We start from the raw sequence: 22311 nt of genomic DNA, 5'->3' as shown, positions 1-22311 counted from the left end.
GTCAGATGAGTGTAACTGTGTGGACTCTTTCTACCTCCTTTATTTTATTCCATTGGTCTATGTGTCTGTTTTCATGCTACTAGCATACTATTTTTCTTACTATGGCTCTGTATGAAATTTCAAAATCAGATATTTTGGTATCTCCCGGATTGTTGTTCTTTTATTTTTTCACTCAGGATTAATTTGGTTATTTTGGCTATTCCTTTTTCTTTTTTTTGGGGGGAGGGGTAATGAATTTTAGGCTTGTTCTCTCTAGTTCTGTGAAAACCCTTCTTGGTATTTTGATGGGGATTGCTTTGAATCTGTAGGTTGCTGTCAGTAGTGTGGACATTTTAACAGTGTTCATACTTTCAGTTCATGAACATGGGAGGGCTTTCCATCTTCTATGTCTTCTTCATTTCTTTTCTCAGTGTTGAAAATCTTTGTGCAGGTCATTCACTTTCTTGGTTAGGTATATTCTAGTTTTTCTTTTTCTTTTTTTCTTCTTCTTTTTTTTTTTTTTTTCTTTTTAAACTATTGTAAATGGAATGGTTTTCCTGATTTCTAAGAGAGTTTTTATTGGTTTAGTATGCTGATTTTATATTCTGGCATTTGTTGCGTTTGTTCAGATCTAAAATCCTTCATAGATTCTAAACTGCTCCATTATCAAAAGACTCCCTTGTGCTCTCCCTTTGTTGCCATGGTTACCCTCTATCCCAACCATTACTCCCAGAATCAAGAATTTATTCTCTATCTTTGTAATTAGTCACAAATGTTAGTTAATTGAGACCATGTGTTTGACTTTTTTCACTCAGCAAAATTTCCTCCTTTAAGATTTGATTCATAGAACTTGTGTGAATAAGTAGTTTATCTCTTTTTTGTTTAGTGCTATTTCATGTTATGGATGCTTTACAGTGTGTTTGATCATCATTTATCCACTGGAGGATATTTGTGAAGTTTCTAATTCTGGGCTATTAAAAATAAAACTTTAATAAAGTAAACTTCTGTGTATGCATTTTTAAAAATAAAAACAGAACTTAATTTCTCAGTATATATTCAAGAATGCAATTGCTGGGTCACATGGAAAAATCTACTTTTAGTCTAAAATGGCATAGTAAAACTATTCTCCAGAATGATCAAACTCATATAAAACTAATAAAAAATAGAAAAATTTGGTAACCTAGGACTAAGCAAAAACTTAAAAGAACGATCAAATAAAAAAGAAAAACTGAGAAACTGGTCCTTATTACAGGCAAAACCCTTTTCCCTGTGAGAGACTATTAAACAGAGAATGAAAGGACAAATTATACACTGGGGGAAAAAATCTTTGAAAATCACATAGCTGAAAAAGAACATATATATAAAATATAAGGAGAATCATTAAAACTCAGCATTTTAAACTATCCAGTTAGAAAATGAATGTGACATATTCCACCAAAGAGGACATACACCAAGCAAATAAGAAGGCAAAAGAACATTTAGCATCATTAGCCATTACACAAATGAGAGTCAAAACTGAGTATGAATTAAATTAAATGTTGTTGTATAATCTATAAGAAAGTTTAAAAAAAGATTCAACAAATGAGAGAGACAAAAACTGAGCCAGGTATGCAATGGTGGTAGAATTTTTAAACATTTTTTTATTGTGGACTGAATTGTGTCTTTAACAGAAAGTTCACATATTGAAACCATAATCTGCAGTGTGACTATATCAGAGAAAGTGTCTGCAGGTAATGATGATTCAATGATGTCATACAAGAGGGGTCCTAGTCTGATAAGACTATTGTACCTGGAAAAAGAGGAAGAGACCCCATGCCAACTTTGTCATCTCATGTCCACTGGACAAGTCATGTGAAGTCACACAGAAAAGGTGGTCATTGGCAAGGTATCAAAAGGCCTCAAATCCAAGCCTAAAGCATCTTAATTTTGGAATCTTAGTTTCCATAACTGTGAGAAAATAAATATGTGGCATTCAACAAAGCCAGATCGTCTCTGGTATTGACTCACCCAGTCCAAGCCAACTAACATATTTTCTTGAAAGGAGATGTCTGTTCTCATTGTACCAGATACGTGCAACAAGTCACAAAAGAGTGTGTCCAAAGATGAGAACAAGGAAAACAAAGTAACAAAACAAAAGCTCTGTTTTATATAAAGACTTAACTCTTGGATAGATATTCTGCATTGTAATTTGTGGATACATGCAGTTCTTATGCCATCAAGCCACAGAGAAGCTTTAATTTTAGGTGGAGAGAGAGAAGTCTAGAAGTTCTCCACAGAACACAGAACATGAAGAAAACATGGAAGGTACAATGGCATGAACTACGATTTTGTGTTTGTCTGTAAAATCATCTTTTTCCTTCTGTGATTTTCTGGAAGGAAAAGAAATTCCTTCAAAAATTTAGTAAATTATAAGGTTGGAAACATGTAGGATCTATTAACATTAAATTTACTGGTTCCTTATTTGTATAAAGATATAGTGCAAAGTATCGACGGGGAAAAGTCTATCTCCCACAGTTTTCATTCTGAAAATGTAAGCAAATAATTTTAAAAAATAATATAAATCTAATAGAAGTAAAATTGGATCATTGGTATTTTAGAAAGTATATGAATACCCCCTAGACCCTGGCTAATTCTAGTCTACAGAGAACTTACTCCTAAGAATTGGAAAATCACCTGCTTAGAATGAAGTAGGACTTGGACTACTGATGGCAAACAAATATCTAAGTGGAAATATCAAGAATAGAGTTAGCAAAGAGAATTCAGTTTCATAAATGTTTACAAGATTAAGAGCAAAAATGATGTAGTAGGCAGCTGTGTAGGAAAGATCGTCTTGACAAGTTCTCTTAAAGATTTGATTAAGAAAATGGAAATGTTTTATGAAATTTTCAGATGTTTCAATAAATGTTAAGAAGAAATTTCAGTTATAAAAACTAAACAGGACTACCTAGGGGAGTCTTAGATAATCCATACATTAATTTAATCATATATTTGTGTGTGCTGGTAATATATGAAATTATAAAGTAATTCTTGTGCATCTTTTCAACATTATGCTATGATTAAAATTCTCCAGCAGATGGTGAGGAGAAGTTGGAAAGGGGCATGTTTTCCATCACAAAAACCATTGGTGTATGAAGATAATCAAATGATTTGTTTTCATATAGGGACAGAATTTCAAGGAAATAAGTCAATTTTAAACCAGTAAGTCAAATCATCTTACTAGAATTAAATTGCTAACATAAATCACTAACACCGAATGGATCGGAATGAGCTATTTCCTTCCTAAACTTCTAAATGATTTTATTCATTTGTGAATATGTTCCCACAAATTGATCTTTTCCAAATGACTACTTTTTTTTCAATATTTTTCTTACCTAATTTGCAGTAAAATTTTATTGGAACTTAGAACTTCTAGTTAAGTTCTCTACTTTCCTTTTACTGTTCCCTTGACTTCTGAAAAATGCCACAAAAATCAGGAAATTATTTCTATTAAAAGAATATGAAGTATTAAATTTTCCTCAATCACAATTTCACTTTTGGCTTTTTCTGTGAATTTGAAGGAGAGGGAAACATATCACAAAGTGGTAGAGATATCAGTTTTCGCCCACTCAATGACTTTTTGTGTGTTCATATATAAATTATTTAAAGAATTTCATTCTGGCATAGAAATGATTCATCTGTTCTCTTAGCAGTAGCTGAAGATACTCAGTAAAATCAACGAATTGGGATTACTCCCCAAAATGCGAATTGTAAAATGTTGTGCAGAAAATGACAGTAGAGGCAATACTGTTCATTTGATGCTAATTTACTGAATTCTTCATAAATTTGCTTGTTCTTCACAGTTATATCATATTTGATTTTGATGCACACTGAATGACTGTCTTTCCAAAACACTGCTGAAGCCAGAACTATTCTTTAAATAAGCCAATGCATATCTTTAGAAGGTTCGAATGAAATAGAATGTTTAATTTTTAATAACACAACTTTAGTATTGAGAAAACAATAGTCTTCATTCCTGAATGCATATTGGTAAGGGGCATGAGGATTAGTAATAAAGAGATCAATTGTGAGCGTTTTTTAATTCAATATTTTTGTATTTTTGTGATTTTTGGATACCAGGAATTTAACCAATAGGTGCTTTACCATTGAGCCACATCCTCAGCTCTTTTTATTTATTTGTTTATTTTTTTGAGACAGGGTCTCCCTAAATTGCTTAGAGCCTCACTAAGTGACTAAGGCTGGCCTTGAACTTGAGGTCCTCCTGCCTTAGCCTCCGGAGTCACCAGGATTACAGGTGTGCATTGTCATGCTCAACCTAAATGTGTACATTTTAATCATGCATTATAGGCATTTTGAGTAACATGCTTAAGTCCAAATGATTTATTTTCTTAAATTTGATATCTCTTTCTTTTCACATCTTTTCATTATTATTATTTTTAAAAATCTGACATTTGTATGTGTTCATCATGGGCTGTTAGTTCATACTAGTAAAAGAAAACAATTAAATTCGACTTGTACACGACAGTTCTTTGGTGAGCGTGCTCCCCAGTTGCCATGTGTCTCTCCTCTAGTCCCATATCTTTACACTGCCTACAGATGTTTTCTTGGATCGTCATGGTAACCTCCAGTTTGACATATATGACTTGAGCTGGCACCAGACCCTTTTTTTTTCTTTAAAGATTTCATGCTCTCCTGAGTTTTAAAAATAAATAAATTTCTGAAAAATTATGACCTACTACGTATTTACTAAAATCACATTTAATGACATGGAAAAATCATTATGCACATTATTAAGTGAAAAATATCTAGAATATAGCAATGTGCGTAAACAATTGCTTTAATCGTGTAAAAGCTATGTGTAGAAAAAAATGGAAAATAAACCCAAACTATATTCAGGCTTATCTAAATTTCTCACATATTCATGTGTTTTTATTTTCTATAATTAAATTTTTCTGTAATTATTATTGTTGATATTATTAGTTTATAGAACCCTGGGTTCAGGCCTTAGCATAGCTTCCTGGAGCTCTGCAGACTGGGACAAATCTCTCAGTATCCTTCAGTCTATGGTTGCCACAAATAACAATGAATAAAATAGCAGCCCTAGCTACCATAAGAGGCTGTTTGGGGATCAAATCTGTGAGATAATAGATTTATATGATGGGGCTATTTATTTGATGAAGCTTTATCAGTTATAGACAATACACACAGATATCATAATCTTCCTACATCAAGTTTCATTTCTGGGTCTCTGAATTGCTCATCTGCTCCCCCATTGCTACAATAGTAATAATTACAGTTGTGGTTGGAAAGGAGAATATGTCTGGATCAGGGAAGGTCTTGAATGTCAAGTTAAGGAATTGAAACATAATTCTGAAGGCCAGTATGTTCCAATCTACCATTATTCATGTAGAGGTTGAGTATTCCTTTTCAGAAATGATAGGGCCCAGAAGTGTTTCATATTTGGATTTTTTTTGTATTCTGAAATAATTGCAATACATAATGAGATATTTGTGGATGGGAACTGTCTTAATATAAAATTTAATTATGTTTCAATAAACACTTTATACATATAACCTGAAGTTAGTATTTATGCAATATTTTTGGTGTCCCTGTCTTTTGTCTGTACCTGACTCGTAAGGTAAGGTGTGGAATTTCCACTTATGACATCATATCAGTGCTTAAACTTTTTTGGATTTTGGAGCATTTTGAATTTTGGATTTATAGACTTGGGGTGGTCAACTGTACAGTTTTCATCTTTTTTCCATATCCACATACCCAAACTACAATTAAATCTTCAAATTGACTTTCCTTTCAATTTTTAAATGAATATTTAGACTTAATATCCATGATCATGTTTTATTAGAATTGCATTCATATACATGTGAAAGTAGAAACATGACTTAGAAAATAAAACTATGAGTTTACATTTCACCTAAAATGATCTTTATGGAATCAGTTGTAGACATTTCTCAATTTGTGAAACAGTGAGGGCAACGGGGTTTCCCAACTGGGTGCAAAGTTACGTTCTGGGTTGCTCTTTGAAGAAAACCATTCAGCAGTCCTGTGAGTTAGAATGGATTGGCCCATGGTGATGAGAATAGTCAGAGAGAAATCATCAAGGTGGGAATGGTAAGATCTTGGTCCAGGGAGGCAGAGGGGGAGGTAGGGTGGGGGTGCGATATACTCTTTCCACATTTCTAAAAATAAACAACTGACTTCTTTTTATGGCAATTCATTAATAGCTCACAAAATTAAAATGGTCACATATTTGACAGCAATTCAGCTTCAATGAATGTAAACTTATCTATTTCTATATCTACTGTTATATCTATATGTATACACAAAAAGTGCAAATTGACAGATGGATAGAATTCCTAATATAGTTTTATACATTATTCTATGTAAGTAGCACATAGTTAACTAAGTTCCTTTTACTTTTCTCACTAGTCATTCCTAAATAATCCTCTTACAACTCCATTGCTAGTTATTTGCTCTTACCAATCATTCTTTTCTACCTCCACCCAGATGTGGTTACAGGTATAGATCAGTAATATATACAGAGATAGATATGTTCTCAATTTTACTCACAACAGAGCTCTTATTCTTATAGTACCCTGCTCAGACAATAAGAACATCAATCTCACCTCCACTGCAGTGAGATAGATTAGCTGCAGGCTGCTGAAGGACACGGCCCTTATTTGCAACACAGAATTGGAAGTCATCACTAAGGGGAGCTAAGAGGAGGCTAGGAGCTCTATGATCCAAATACCAAGGAAATGATAGATTAGGTAGGAATGTAAAATAGAAAAAATCAGTGGAGTTGAAATGAAACTTGTCTCAACACTTTGCCCTGCAAAGGGGCCCAAATTTTACTGGATCCAACTGTAGAGCAATTTATGATCCATGATGTTGTCAGAAATAAGAAGGCATCTGCTAGCTATTAGAGGAGATTAACTGCAGAATATGAAACAACAGAAGCAGAAGAGCAATTAAGTTTAACCGGGAGATAAGGGAAAGCACAATTGAAAAGACCCAGACCACAGGCACATGATGGTGGTCAGGAAGACTTTGTGCAGCCCCAAACTGCACTTAGGATCGTTCCAGGGTGCACGCTGGTGGAAGTAAATTTCACAAACACAGTCCAGTCAGATTACTAAATAAATAAACAAGCAAACAGCCATTCCTACAAAGTAGGGTTGAATCCATTCAGAGTTGGCACAATATCTCTGGTGATTTTTCTATAGGTAATTTTTCATTTTTGTTTGACTTTCTTTCATACTTCTCCGTATTTTGGTTTTCTATCGTTTAAATGAGAAATGTTTAACTGGTATAGAACTCTCTTGTGTGTGTGTGTGTGTGTGTCTTGTTTTGGATTCACTGGGATCATTATTTTTATTTATTTATTTATTTATTTATTTATTTATTTATTTTTGTGGTACCAGGGATTGATGGAAACCAGGGACACTCAACAACTGAGTCACATCCCCAGTCCTTTTTTTTTATTTTGACACCAGATTTTCTAAGTTGTCTAGGGCCTCACTAAGTTGCTGAGGCTGCTTTTGAACTTATGATCCTCCTGCCTCATGCTCCTGAGCTGCTGGGATTATAAGCATGCACCACTGCACCTGGTGAGTTTCATTGTGATTCTAAGATCTTAAGTTTGATTGGCTTTTCATTGTTTTTATAAAATTCTCAGTCATTGTATCTTTAAGTCTTTTTCACACCAATTTTTCATCTCTTTTAGGATCCCACTCACATACTTGTTAAAATGTTTCTCTTTTTTATTATCTCAAAGCTTTTGAATGCCTCTTCTGTTTTTCTTCATTTCTTCTTCAATATGTATTTAAATGCAGAAAATTTCTAATGAACTATCCTCAAGTTCCATGGTTATTTCTTAGACTATGAAGCGTACTTTTATGAGCCTTTCAAAATAATTCTTCATCTTTGTTGCAATCATTTTAATTTCTGGTGTTTCTATTTGACTTTCCTTATTCCCACCTGTCTCTAAAATGCCCGATCAGCCTAAGAATATTTTATGTCTTTTCTAGTAGAGTGTTTAACTTACCAGTAATAGTTATTTAAAATTCTCTATTGCGTAGTGCCCAAACATGTGGATCCATCTGAGTCTGATTTTGTCATTTGCTTTATATCATGAAGGAAAGTTGAATTTGTTTGTTTTTTTGAGTTTCTTGTAAATTTATACTGAATGCAAGACATTGAGTTCTGGACACAGAATAGCAGAGGCTGCTCTCAGGTAAATAGCATTCACGCCTGGAAAAAGGCATGTTTTTTTCTGCTTGATGGATTTTGTGGGGATGTAGTCAATCTAGTTCAGAGTTGAACTGGACTCCTGAGTTTTGCTGTTAGGATTCCTTTCAAAGCAACAGTCATATGAAATTCTTTCAGAGTTACCTTCTGAAGCTAAAGATGCTAAAATGACTTTTTGAAAATTAGCATTCCTTCTCAACACTCAGGGTTTCCACCCATGTCCCAGAGCGCGCCTTCTAACCCCCACCTGAGCAGTAGAACGACATCATATGTGACTGTTCTTGATGAGCTGTTGGAGGGACATAGCTGTTTTTCTGTTATCCATTTCCAACCTCCTTTTCAGGCAATTCCTGTTTCCATATCCAAATGGTTATTCAAGATCAAAATCAAATACAAAATTCCTCCCCATTAAGAAGTCCTTTTTATTCCTTCCCATCAACTGGATATCTACTTTTCCTCTTCTGGATCTCATAGAAATTGATTTATCCTTTTATTGGTGACTCTCACATTTTATTTTGTGATCAATAAGTTCTATCATTTACATGAGATATTGAAATTTTAAGACCTTACAATACTGTCCTGCTATCATAAAATTCCTAAAATAGGTAAACCCAATGAATCATCAATAAATGCCCAAAGACTGAAGCCATCTTTTAAATAACCAATTGTGTGATGCATATCTGGGGTATTTGCATGTAGAATTCAGTCCTATTAGTTTATAGCTTAAACTACTCTTCCTAAAAGGAATATGCTCATATATGATAAGAATAAAATTATTAGATGGAGAGGAGGATGAAGATTGAACCATAAATTTCCTTCATAAGTTATTTTGGCTTCATAATTCAGGCTAATTATTTCATTAAATTAAAACTTCTGGGTCACTCAAGGTGGAGTAAGGATCTAATCTTTTTTAAAAGATATAGCCTCACAGAGTTTGGCTGACTCTGTAACGCTAATATATTTTATTTCTTCATAGGACACTCCTTCCAACAACAAAAAAAGGTAATATAATATAGAAATTGGACTCATGTTGGAGGGACATTGGAGCTCCCATAATTATAAGAGTTGAGCACTTTCATTATGGACTGATGCCAGAACTGCACACAGTGTATTATAAATTACGTCTACTTTCTTTGTTCCTTTCCATTAGCATTCACTTGCTGTTCCATTGTTCGTGATAAATATAATTTAAGTTTTTGTTGTTAGTGATAAATTTTTGGAAGATACAAAAATCTGCTTGTATTTCACAATCGACTTTGTAGTCTACATTATTATATAGTATTAGGTACTTTCGCTGTATTCAAGATGGTATGAGTATTTGAAAAACACTCAATATGCTGTGTGTAAAAATTGACTGAAAATGTGCTATCCTTAGAATGTTTTCGGCATAACCTCAAACCCATTATAAAATAAGAACCAAAATATTCAAAGTAGTCACTTAACGTGTAGAATGTCTCAAAATATTTTTGTTTGTGAAATTAAATGCATTCCTCTTAAATAAAACAAATGAACCTATTGGAAGATTGGTATGCATACTACTTGAAGTAAAAGATCATCTAATTCTTATTCACCGTGAAGGCACCTGAAAGAGATATATACTTTCAAGTGAATTAAACTAGGCAATATTTAGAAGAATGAAAAATAAAGTATAAACCGTAGGTACATTATCTTAGATTATATAACATTGTCTTTTTACCAAAGATCATAAGTGATCTACTTTTGGTCTGTTAGTGATATGAAAACACAAACACAAACTTACTGATTTGCAGAAGAGATGTGTGTGCTCAAACATAAACACCTGGAGCACCTGGAGTTCTTTTTTTTTTTTTTTTTTTTTTTTAACTCAGCACTTTCAAAATAGGTACAATAATTCTTGGATTTTCTCCATGTGGGAAGAGATAACCATTGTATAAAGACTATGAGCATCACCTTAAAATTATTGTATATGCATAAACTTATTTTTAAAGTGTCTTAAACTTGCTAATTTGAATGTGTGCTTCACAAATCATACTTGTCTATTCCTTTCAGTTCAAGATTAATACATTTTAGAAATATTTTGTATAATCCAATATATCCCCTCTGAGCCCTTCATTTGGGCCCATCTTTTCAAGTAGGCTAGATGGCATTTTAATCTATGACAATGCTCTTACAATGAGTTACCTATAGATATAGCAGCATTTGGTGAAATATAGAATCTTCTCTTTTGTAGTTATTATTCCTTGGCATTTCAGCCCTGATGAAATGGTCCAACTAATTTATGAATAGGCAGTTTGCCACTCAGACAGATGGCAGTGACTGTAGCCCAGAGACCCTGTATAGGCCAAAAATGCCAGTGTTGACAGGATTTTCAGACATAAAAAATCAAATGTCTGTCAGTTTCTTCTTAAGATGTGTCACCCCCTAATACACTATTTATTAGACTATGTTCTAATTCAACTTTTTTCCCATTCCCATAAGGAGTGATTCTAAAAAGAAGCATTTTAATGAAAAATTAAGAGTTAGGTTTCCTGTTCCAAAAAAAGGGGCAACATTTTATCTCAAAAGGCAATACATTAAATATAAAGCATAAATCTCATCCACCCTTTTACACTAACAGGGCAAAGCTGACCATGCCACTAAATCAATTAGGTTTACTGATTTAAGGAAAAGAAATTCATCATAACAAATTCATCAAAGAATATTGCTTTTGTTATTATCTATCCTTCATGAAGGCAAAATGTTAGATTCTTTTTTTAGTAATACTAGTTTTGATATATAATGAATCAATCATCGTAAACTTAGAAATCTGTTCATTTTTAATTATTTGAAAATTAGATTGTAACTTAAAAAAGTTGGGATTTTACTATTAGTAATCAAATAATAGGGACTTAAAAATAGCAAGTTTTGAAGTCACACAGCAAGGTTATCAATATAAACTTGTAGCTTTAAATAATCCTGCAAATATAAATAATAATCCTATAGTCAGTCAATAATAAATAGAAACTTCATTTAAGGAATCTCAGCATACAACCTCCTCCAAGGAGTCAAACTGCCAATTGGAGCAAGATTGGAGGTCTTTACTCCAAAAAGAATTGCAAACAGAGATATGTGGCTAATCGGTTAATGATTTACAGATGTTCCTACATCATCTTGTGAGAAAACAAAATTTTAAACAGAGATTTTGTGCGTTAGATTTTTAATATCCTATTTGCAAAACAGGACACATCCTAAAATGAAGATGTAAAAAGAAGTCAATAAATTAAAGAAATATAATGAGAAGAGATTGATAAAGGACATACCAAAATAATATATAATAAAGATTAGTGCTCAGAAAAAAGAGGAAGTTCAAATACTTAACAAAAAAATGATATTAAAATTAATTGTTAGGGTTGATGATTTCCAGTTGTTTAATGTGAGTGAAACAAATAAAATTCTTATTTGCAAAACCAAAAATTCTGAAAATAGCTTTGAATTCTTCCCTTCATGATTCACAATTAATATATTGCCATTTCTCTTCTTTTGAATCATAATAACTTTCATCATAACCAAAATTAGTGATCAATATTACTAATCAGCCAATATTAGTGATCTCAATTTTCTCATATTAAATATCGTTTGTAGTCATTTAGAATTGTTGCTGCCCACAGCAACATCCCCACGAGACTGAAAATCGGAGGCAGACTGGGAATGAGCAGCATCTTTATTTAGCCTGAAGTTACTTCTTTCTCTTGCACCAGGGAAGGAGCCTCTTATATACAATCAAAAAGCCAATCATCTTAGAATAGCCCGGTCATGATCAGTGCAGGAGCACAGGCACTGCATAAGAAAGAATAGGGAGCATGAGTTGTCCACGGAAGGAAACCTGACCAATCAGAGTAGAGATTACGTATAAGCACGCCCTCCTAAGGCCACACATGCACCACCTCTTGGCTCTTTGCCAGCCATCTTAGAACTACTTCCTCATATGACTATGTAGAGTATGTAATGTGTCTCTCATGATATTCACATGCTATACTATGGATATTTACTATGGTCCTATTAGACACTTTCTGAAACCAGTTTCAAATATATTGAATTCATTATTTTCCAAATAATAGTGACAGGCAACAAGTATTTTTCTTTTGAATGTAGGAAATAACAAAATAACATTTTAATCAGTTTAAAGAGGTTTAGTTAACATAGCATCTTATGAATGGAAGGCAAGACCAAAAATCTTCAACATTTTTCCATACATATTTGTCCATAGTATTTTTTATTCTTGAAATGTCTTACTGATTTTTTTCTGCTATGCAAGGATACTTGAGAGATTTATTTCAATATATGAAGTTAAATCACACATGCTAAAAACTGTATATTTGTGTCAAAGTATTTTTCATACAGTAAGTGAAATTAATTCTCATCTCCATGTTTCTAGGTAAGCTGTTTCTCCTTTAAACCTAAATGTTTAGTTTAATATTTTTATTCCTTAAAATTTAAGAAATTTCATTGATTAAAAAGAGTTTTTCAAGAAGGCACATTTTGTAATAATAAAATTTTGAAAACAAAATGACTCAAACTTCTGTTAAAAAATAGATATGAAAGTGTTAAATTCTACATATAGTGTGAAAATATGTAAAGAAAATAAAAGATAATGTTTTGGGCTCTATAATGTCAATGCTGCACAAATCCACAGACCCACCTCCTATGGTAATCACAACACCCTAAGGGGGGGGGGGTGAGATTAACATTCTTGACATGCTTTGCAACAAAACTAGGAAAAGACATAACCCTGGTTTGCAGAGGTGATGCATGTCCTCCCTAATATAAAAAAGATCAGGGAAGAAAACAATGTAATAATAAAAGACAAGTAGCCTCTGAGCACTATCTTTCAACTTCCTTATGAAAATGTTCAGGGACAGATTTCAGAAAATGTGTATTATCTAAAGTGGAAAGACACAAGCCACAGTTGGTTTTGTGAGTGGGGTGCACAGGGCTGATATCAGTACTCCACAGACATGTTAGACTTCAAATTATTATAGGAACAAGACTATCTAAAAACATAGACAAACCTGATTTGAAGAAAGCAATAAAAATATGTGACTATAGGTAACAGTTGACATTCTTAAAATAAATCCACTTAAGACAATGTTTCATTACCCTACCTATGTTGCTTCTAAAATGGAATATTATTGCAAAAGTTATTCAGAAAAACCCAATTATTTTTGTTAAGAATAATGATAAAAGGAAGTGGTATTGTATCAGGAAATCAACACGAAGAAGTGAATTGTAGTGGAACAAATATGCATGTATGATTATGTGAAAATGAACCTCGATAGTATGTGTAACTACAAAGAACTAATACAAATATTAAAAAGTGAATTGAATAACATCACAGAAAAATTCTTACCAACTAATAGATAAGTATTATGAACAAATAGTATTTTTCCTGAACTCAGTCAATGGAATTATGTGTCCATCTATGAATGCAGGTAATAGACTAACCCAACTACAAAAGTGACTATAGAAAACTTGATAAATTACAATAATAACAGCTATAAATAAATTATAAAAAGCAAAGCATGATATGAAACCAAAACCCAGCCTATTTGAAAACATTTAAACAAGTAAGAAAGTCAGATATAGGAAAGCTAACTTCATTAACAGAAAAGAAGGACATTGAAATGTACTGGACCTTTTGACAGCTTTCCCTGTCTTCCCTGAGTGTGCCTAAGTATAAGCATAACGTTGAACAGAAAACAGAGGAGGACTTACAGCAGTAAGACAACAGAGAAAAAGACTGGTTTGATGACAACTATGAACAGATCTTACTGTCATCGAACTCCCTTCCCATATATTTCTGTTATAATACATAATGGTATCTTAACCTATAGATGTTTTTTCACTTATTTTTTCTTTTATAAATTCATGGAATTAAAAAAAAGTTCATTTTATTTATTTAATATTTAAAATTAAATTTATTTCTAACTGATACATAAATCATAAGAATAGTACACATTAACGGGGTGCCGTAAGATGTTTTGTTACATTTATACATTGCATAATGTTTAATGCATTAGAATTTTTCAATCTCACATTGTTGACAACCACCAAGTCCTGTTTCCTCTTACCTTTGGTTCTATTTTATTCTGTTTGCAGCTCTTTTCTCACAATTTACTTCCTAACTTATATATTCACATTTAACAGAGACATTGATTGTAAAACAGGGATGACTGATCAGTAGTGAGACGCTGAGAAAGTCAAGGTTGGGACAAGTACCAGGTAGTTTATTTTTTAGGCATCTTCAGCTGACATCACCTCATCATGTTCTTTGGAATGATATTGTGGTAGGCACTGTTGTTTGTCCTTATTCTCTGCAGTTTAGAAGAGTACCCCAGAATAGGTGATGGGAAAATTCAGCAACAGAGTTTTAATTTATTTATTTTTTTCCTTTTTCATAATGCTTTAGAATTTTTTTCTGGGGAGGAAGTTAAATTTTCTCAATGGGCAGGCCATTGATACATTAGGGAAGTTAGACAAATCTGCTCAATGTTAAGTCCAGTTTCTCACTAAGGAAATTAAATAAGTTCACCCTTAATATTTCAGATTTTTATTCTGGTGTATCCTGCAGTGCTATTTCAATTTCCAATTATGTATTGTTAGTAAATAGAATTATGACTCAATTTTATATATTAATCTTATATCCTGACACCTTGCCTAAGTTACTTTATTAGTTCTACCAGTTTTTTTGTAAATACTTTGAGATTTTCTACATGAACACACGGACTAAGAATATAGGCACTAAATTATTTCTCCATTTCCAATATACAACTGGTATACAACTGGTTCAAGGTCTTTCGTTTTTAAATATCATCAACCATTATATCTTTAAATATATCTGCTGTCCCATTGTCTCTCTTCTTACCGTGGAACACACAACGTACACACAATGTACACACAACGCTACTTTACTTTATATTGTAGTAAAGCTTTTAGATGTTCTGTTTGATTTTTTTCAATATTTTCTCTATATTTTATCAAGTTATATGAACTGTATTCATGTTCACTGCTCCTTGATTAAATCTTTTTTACTTAAGTGTAGTCTGAAGACAATCTGTTTCTGAATGTTTCCTTTCTAGCATTTTTATTAGTTGTTCTTACAGTAGTTTTCCTATCTTTGTTTACATTCCTCTTATGTTTAGCCACCTTGCACATCTCTGCCTCTTGATCTTAGCGGGTGACTCTAACTGATCTGAATTTGCTTGTTCATAAGGATCTTTTAAACATTAAGTTTGATATGGTTATTTGCTTATATAATGACATTGTGGAGTTTATTTCCTTACCTCTTTATGGATCTTGTTATGTTTGGTTGAAAGTAAGACATTTGTATAAATTGTACAGACTGCAGTAAAATTCAAACAAAATAAAATTACCACTGGAAATTGTCAAATTTCTTTTTTTGCTAGAAATTTAATATGGAACTGTAGTCAATGTTACAAGAAATTGAGCAGATTTTCCCCTGTTGTTGCCATGGTTACTTCAGTGTTTTGCAGGCTTCAAATTCCCCTCTTGCTACCTTGTAACTCTATGGTGGAGGCTAAGATGCTGGCGTGGTTTTCCCAATATTTGTTCCACCTTTAGCAGTAGATCTTCCTTTGTGATTGTGTCTGAAAAGCAAATCATTTTACTACTCTTTCCCTCTTTCCCCCACTATTTGTGCTTCTGTAGCTGCCACTCAGTGCTTGCTAGCTAGGGGGCTGTCACTGGTTGTCTGTCTTTGGAAGCTCCAGGACTCAGGGTAGAGGGGTTCTCAGGAATCCCATCTTTCCAGACAGTCTCTAGACTGGGGTCAGACCTTTTTCCTGGGCCTCTCATAGGGGTTGAAGGTTCTTTTTGTTTGCATGACTGTCTGTCTGATGTTTTTTCAACTGCAATGAGACTTGACCTGTTTCCTGACAGGGACAGATTTTCCTGCCATTTCCCTGGGAGTTGAAGAATGTTCTTCCAAAGAGAGATGAGGTGGGTAGAAAAGGATTCAGGCAGGCCTTAATGACTTTGGCACGGTGGAAGCTGCTGCATCCCCATCATTATCAAGTCCTTCTCCAGTTTCCTACACTTCCCAGGGCCTGTGGTGAAACATCTGCTAATGAATGAAATCGTGCACAATAAATAAACAAATTCCTCAAATCAATAAGAAAATGTACCATGTTAGGAAAGTGGGCAGAAACATGAAAAAGTCCCTTAGGAAGAAATAATTTCTCAAGAAAGTCAGAGTAGTTGTCAAGAGTCATGGTCAAAGTACAAGTTTGGATCATAATGGAGCTAACACTACATACCTGCCATGTAGGTCAAAAGACCTATACAAATACTCACTGCAGCTTTATGTGTTATTTCAAAAAATTGGAAACCAAATGATCTTCAACATATGTGAATATACATATATATTTTTAAAAAGTGTTAAATTTTTTTCACAAAAATAATAGACAAGAAAAAGACCTAAAAGAAATCTTAAAAATGCATTAATTATACTTTCTGGTAAAAGAAAATTTTTTTAAGAACACAACTTTTGGAATATTTTCTGAAATTAAAGGTTTAAATTTGCATATTGAAATGGCATTTTTTTCCCTGTGAAAAGATATCCAGAACACTCAAAACTGAGAGATTTAGAAAAATGGATTTCTGGGAGAACCACAAAATCATAAATATGAAGCCTCTTACCAAGGGAAACAGTCTTATTTTTGTTTTCTTCTAGGGCGTATTCACCTTCAAAACTTGGTGAATTAATATCCATTGAATTATTAACAGATAAAACACCCAACTAGAGGATGTGTATTACATCCAGCAAAAGTGATTTGAAAGACATAAAAAGCTTGGTAATACATTCCAGTTAAAGATTAAAAAATAACATTCTCATAATTTGCTGGAGAGTGAAATTTGGTACAAACAGACAGAATTTGGCATTATCTATCAGAATTATAAACACTTATGCCTCTTGATCATGACTAATTCCTCGAACTAAATTGTATAGTCAATTCTGATGTGATGCCAGCTGACATTAAATTCTTCATACTCAATTTATGTTAGAAAAACATCAGAATAATGCAGAAGTCAGAGTGGTTCACATACTAGCAAGTCAACATTATATGAAGTGAGGAACTGACTGTTGAATGCAAAACACTCACATGGCTTAATATATCAGACCCTAGAAAAATAGTATTACTCAGAGTCCATTGATCCCAGGTCCTTCACTCGGTTCACTTTGTCTTATATGGTCAATTGAAGATTCTTACTGATTTTACCCATCAAATTCCTTTCCCAAATAATCATGTACATTGGACTGATTAAATTTTGTTACCTTCGAAAAAAAGTAACATGTTCCTATTTGAAAAAAAGAATAAAAAGAAATCATGCACATGTAAAAACAAAAATATTTAAGCTAAGTTAAAGCTATATTTTTAATTTATAAAAGACAAGTCAAAGACCAGTGTGCATATTATACTGCTACTTATATATAAGCTATGAAAAATTATATAGAATTAAATATTTTACAAAATACAAAAGAAATAATAGTGTGATGGTGGATGTGGGTGGGGGTGAGAGATTTCTTTTTTTAAAATTACCTACTGGTTTTATTATATTCTTAAGCCATAAAACTAAAAGACATTTAAATGAAATAAGCGAAATATTTGCATTAATCGCTCCTTTTTCTTTCTTTTGGTACCTGGGATTGAATTCAAGGACACTCAACCACCAAATCACATCCCCAGCTCTATTTTGTATTTTATTTAGAGACAGAGTCTCACAGAGTTGCTTAGTGCCTCACTTATGCTGAGGCTGGCTTTGAACTCAATCCTCCTGTCTCAGCTTCCTGAGCAGCTGGGATTACAGGGTGAGCTACCACACCTGGCTCATTAATCACTTCTTAATGATGGTGCTTCAAAATTTTATTTCTGAAAATTTTTGTGGTTCTGTGATTTTTTTCAATTTTTTAAAATTTTTCAATTTTTTCTAATACATGATAGTAGAATGCATTTTGACACACTGTACACAAATGGAGCTGTGCATGGTACACAATCACACTGGTAGTGTAACTATACATGTATATAGAATAATAATGTCTGCCTCATCCCACCATCCTTCCCACCCCACAACCCCTTCCCTACCCTTACTCCCCTCTGCCCTATTCAAAGTTCCTTCATCCCCTCCCCCTACATATGGTTCAGCATCCACTTATCAGAGAAAACATTCCACCTTTGGTTTTTTGGGGTTTGACTTATTTTGTTTAGCATGATATTCTCTAACTCCATCCATTTATCTGCAAACGCCATAATTTCATTCTTCTTTAAGGCTGAGTAATATTCCATTGTGTATATGTACCACATTTTTTTTATCCATTCGTCTGTTGAAGGGCATCTTGGTTGGTTCCATAGTTTAGCTATTGTGAATTGAGCTGCTATAAACACTGATGTGGCTGTGTCACTGTAGTATGCAGATTTTAAGTTCTTTGGGTATAAACAGAGGAGTAGGATAGTCAGATCAAATAGTGGTGCCATTCCAAGTATCTTGAGGAATCTCCACACTGTTTTCATAGTGGTTGCACCAATTTGCATTCGTACCAGTAAAGTATGAGTACACCTTTTTCCCACATCCGTGCCAACACTTATTGTTGCTTGTAGTCTTGATAACTGCCATTCTGACTGTAGTGAGATGAAATCTTAGAGTAGTTTTGATTTGCATTTAATTTCTGGAGATGTTAAACATATTTTCATATATTTGTTGGTCGATCGTATGTCTGTTCAGTTCCTTAGCTCATTTGTCGATTGGGTTATTTGTTTTTTTGGTGTTAAGTTGTTTGAGTTCTTTTATATCCTGCATATTAGTGCTCTGAGTATGTGCAAGTAAAGATTTTTTTCCCAGTTTGTTCTTGGATAGGCAGAATTAACATTGTCAAAATGGCCATACTACCAAAAGCGATATACAGATTTAATGCAATTCCAATTAAAATCCCATTGACATTCTTCATAGAAATAGAAAAAAGCAATCATGAAAGTTATTAGGGAAAATAAGAAACCCAGAATAGCCAAGGCAATCCTTAGCAACAAGAGGGAAGCAGGAGGTATCACAATACCAGACCTTCAACTATACTGCAGAAAAATAGTAACAAAAATAGCATGGTATTGGCACCAACATAAACAGGAAGAGCAACGGTACAGAATAGAAGACACAGAGACAAACCCATATAAATACGATTATCTCATACTAGACAAAGGTGCCAGAAACATATATTGGAGAAAAATAGCCTTTTCAACAAATGTGCTGGAAAACTGGAAATTCATATGTAGCAAAATGAAATTAAATCCCTATCTCTCTCCCTGCACAAAACTCAACTCAAAGTGGATCAAAGACTTAGGCCCTAGAACAGAGACCCTGCACCTAATAAAAGAAAAAGTAGGCACAATCTTCATCATGTCACCTTGGAACCTGACTTCGTTGACAAGTCTCATAAAGCACAAGAAATAAAATCAAGAATCAATAAATGGGATGGATTCAAACTAAAATGCTTCTTCTCAGCAAAGGAAACAATCAATAATGTGAAGAGAGAGTCTACAGATTTGGAGGAAATCTTTACTACACACACCTCAGATAGAGCATTAATCTGCAGGATATGTAGAGAACTCAAACAACTTAAAGCCAAAAAAAAAACAAATAACCCAATCAACAAATGGGCTGAGGAACTGAACAGACACTTCACAGAAGAAATACAATCGATCAACAAATATATGAAAAAGTGTTCAACATCTCCAGCAATTAGAAAAATGCAAATCAAAACTACTCTAAGATTTCATCTTACGCCAGTCTGAAGGCAGTTATCAAGAATACAAGCAACAATAATTGTTGACAAGGATATGGGGGAAAAGGTGCATGCGTACATTGCTGGTGGGAATGCAAATTGGTGTATGGAAATTCCTCAGAAAACTTGGAATGGTTCTGTGTTTTTACACAGAAATTATATTTTTAAATATTTTACTGAAGTACTTCCGTATATATATTTTAAAAGAAAGAAAGTCAAGAGTAGTCAGAATCTAAGTGTCGAAAGACTCTCCAATGGGCAATAGCCAGTCTGAGATCAAGGATTTCTGTACGTGGTATGCATTCCTGTTATGTGTAATCCCACACTGGGAAGTACATGCTCATCTCTTCACCTGTAGCTATCCTCTTCACCCCTCCTATGATCATATTTCAAGTTCTCTTTGTTTTCATTTATTCCTGAAAGATAATTTTTCCTTAATACAACTTCAATAAAATCAATCAACTTATAACTCCTCTCAAGAAATTTGTTTGGGTTTAATTTTTTAGATTTACTTTATTATAATTTACTCTTGCCTTGAGAGTATAACTAAACAAAAAAAAATTATCAGAAAAACCAAGGATGAGGTGTGTTTGGGGGCAGATGTGTCATTGCCTGTCAGATCGCTGTATTCAGACAGGTACTGCTTCCTGCACTGACATTCATATTAATTCTTAGAAGAATGTTTAAGAAAACATGAGAAAAAAGTAAGGCAACTGGTATAGGGTTATTTTTCTCTTTGTTCACTGTCATTTAGAAATTCGACTTAATCAGGAAACAAACTTTCTCAACACGAATTCCAGTTTCACATTAAGGAAGTTAGGTAACTTAATGGCTTAATTCAAACAGTGACACAAAAGTGTTGAAGGGCAACCAAGTACATAATAGTACATTACCTTAGATGGTTTGATAGACAGGAAAAGACATTTCTGTACTTTAGTAGTTAATTTTACTGTAATTATTGCTGACTTCTTTTGTGTTGCATTTTGAATCTTTTAATTCCTCCAATTATGCCACTCAGATTCTTGTATTCACAATTTTGTCAAGAACACAAAAAAGATTGATTACCACCAGTGGATAATCAGCGTCTTCCTGTTCGAATGTGGTTTCTGAGGTCCTGATTTAGAATTTATTTGAAATCTCTAGACCAATTCCATATTGTTTAGATAATTAAACTCTCAATAGCTGTTAAATATTAAATATACTGTGCATGTGTTATTTAGGTACTAAATATGGTGTCATAAGCTCTTTTATCACATGAACACCAGCAAAGTGCCACTACTATTAGAAGTAATTCTGCCTGCTTATATACTTATTCTATGAACTTTGAAAATTCTCCTGGTAAAAATGTCATTGGATGGTAAGGATGTCAATGGAACAGTGCTTACACTTCTGAATGCAGATAACTGGTATTATCAATAATACAACAGAGGATCCTTTCCTCTGAGTAAAAAAAATCTTAGGCTTTATATATACTCTTGGGTGCTCAACAATTAGATTATTTAGAACAGCATGCATTAGTTGCAATGTCTATTAATTTCTAATTCATGGAAGCCCATTTCCCTTCTACTTTGATCAGTATCAACATGGAAAGGAAATGGATCTCATTCATTTTTCAGAGGGTAAGAATGGTTACTGCCTGAAATTTCTTTCATTATAAGACATCCTTTGCAAAAGGTCTATATAGACCTCATTCACATTCTCTATTCCTTTCATAATATATATGTTGACATTTACTCATTATATAATGTAGTAATTTATAAAGATGGTTTTGTTCATAATGATGTTTGTCTCATAATATACAACACATGATTATGTTTAATGATTCTACTAAATGAGTATTATGGAAATTCTACTGTCTGTCACTTATCTCTCATTTAGGTCATACCCTTATACACAATTACCTTACACTTCACCTGGTCAGAAATATAAAAGTGTTTTGAAAAATTATATTTCCTCTGAGCTATTAGATCTCACGATAATGTGAAGAGAGAGTGAGCTTTTGATTTTGTGAAAATTTCATGTTTTAACTTTCAGTAGAAATATAGAGATTTAATATAAACTGTTTAAATTTCTTTTATAATGTGCTCATATTTTCTATTTAAAATAGAAATTAAAATAAGTGCAGTGGCACAAGTCTGTAATTCCAGAGTTCAGGAGGCTGAGGCAGGAGGATCTCGAGTTCAAAGTCAAACTCAACAACTTAGTGAGGCACTTAGCAACTTGTGAGACCCTGATTCTAAGTAAAATATAAAAAAGGGCTG

General features: G+C 33.3%; 1 long non-coding RNA gene across 2 annotated transcripts in view; it reads left to right on the top strand.

Annotated features, from left to right (window-relative positions):
- LOC306657979 overlaps positions 1–22311 on the top strand; it is a 90994-nt gene that overhangs the window by 43068 nt on the left and 25615 nt on the right. The window contains exons 3-4 of one of the 2 annotated variants that reach the window (XR_013762937.1): positions 7419–7608; positions 16138–17566. This is a non-coding gene — a long non-coding RNA (uncharacterized lncRNA). Of the gene's footprint in view, positions 1–7418; positions 7609–16137; positions 17567–22311 lie in introns of those variants that run through there. The other variant, XR_013762936.1, reaches the window with a different exon arrangement.

Source organism: Sciurus vulgaris, assembly GCF_902686455.1.
Source record: "Sciurus vulgaris genome assembly, chromosome: 3".
Lineage (NCBI taxonomy): Eukaryota > Metazoa > Chordata > Mammalia > Rodentia > Sciuridae > Sciurus > Sciurus vulgaris.
Note: the sequence above shows the minus strand (reverse complement) of the source record. Positions and strands in the feature narration are given on the sequence as shown.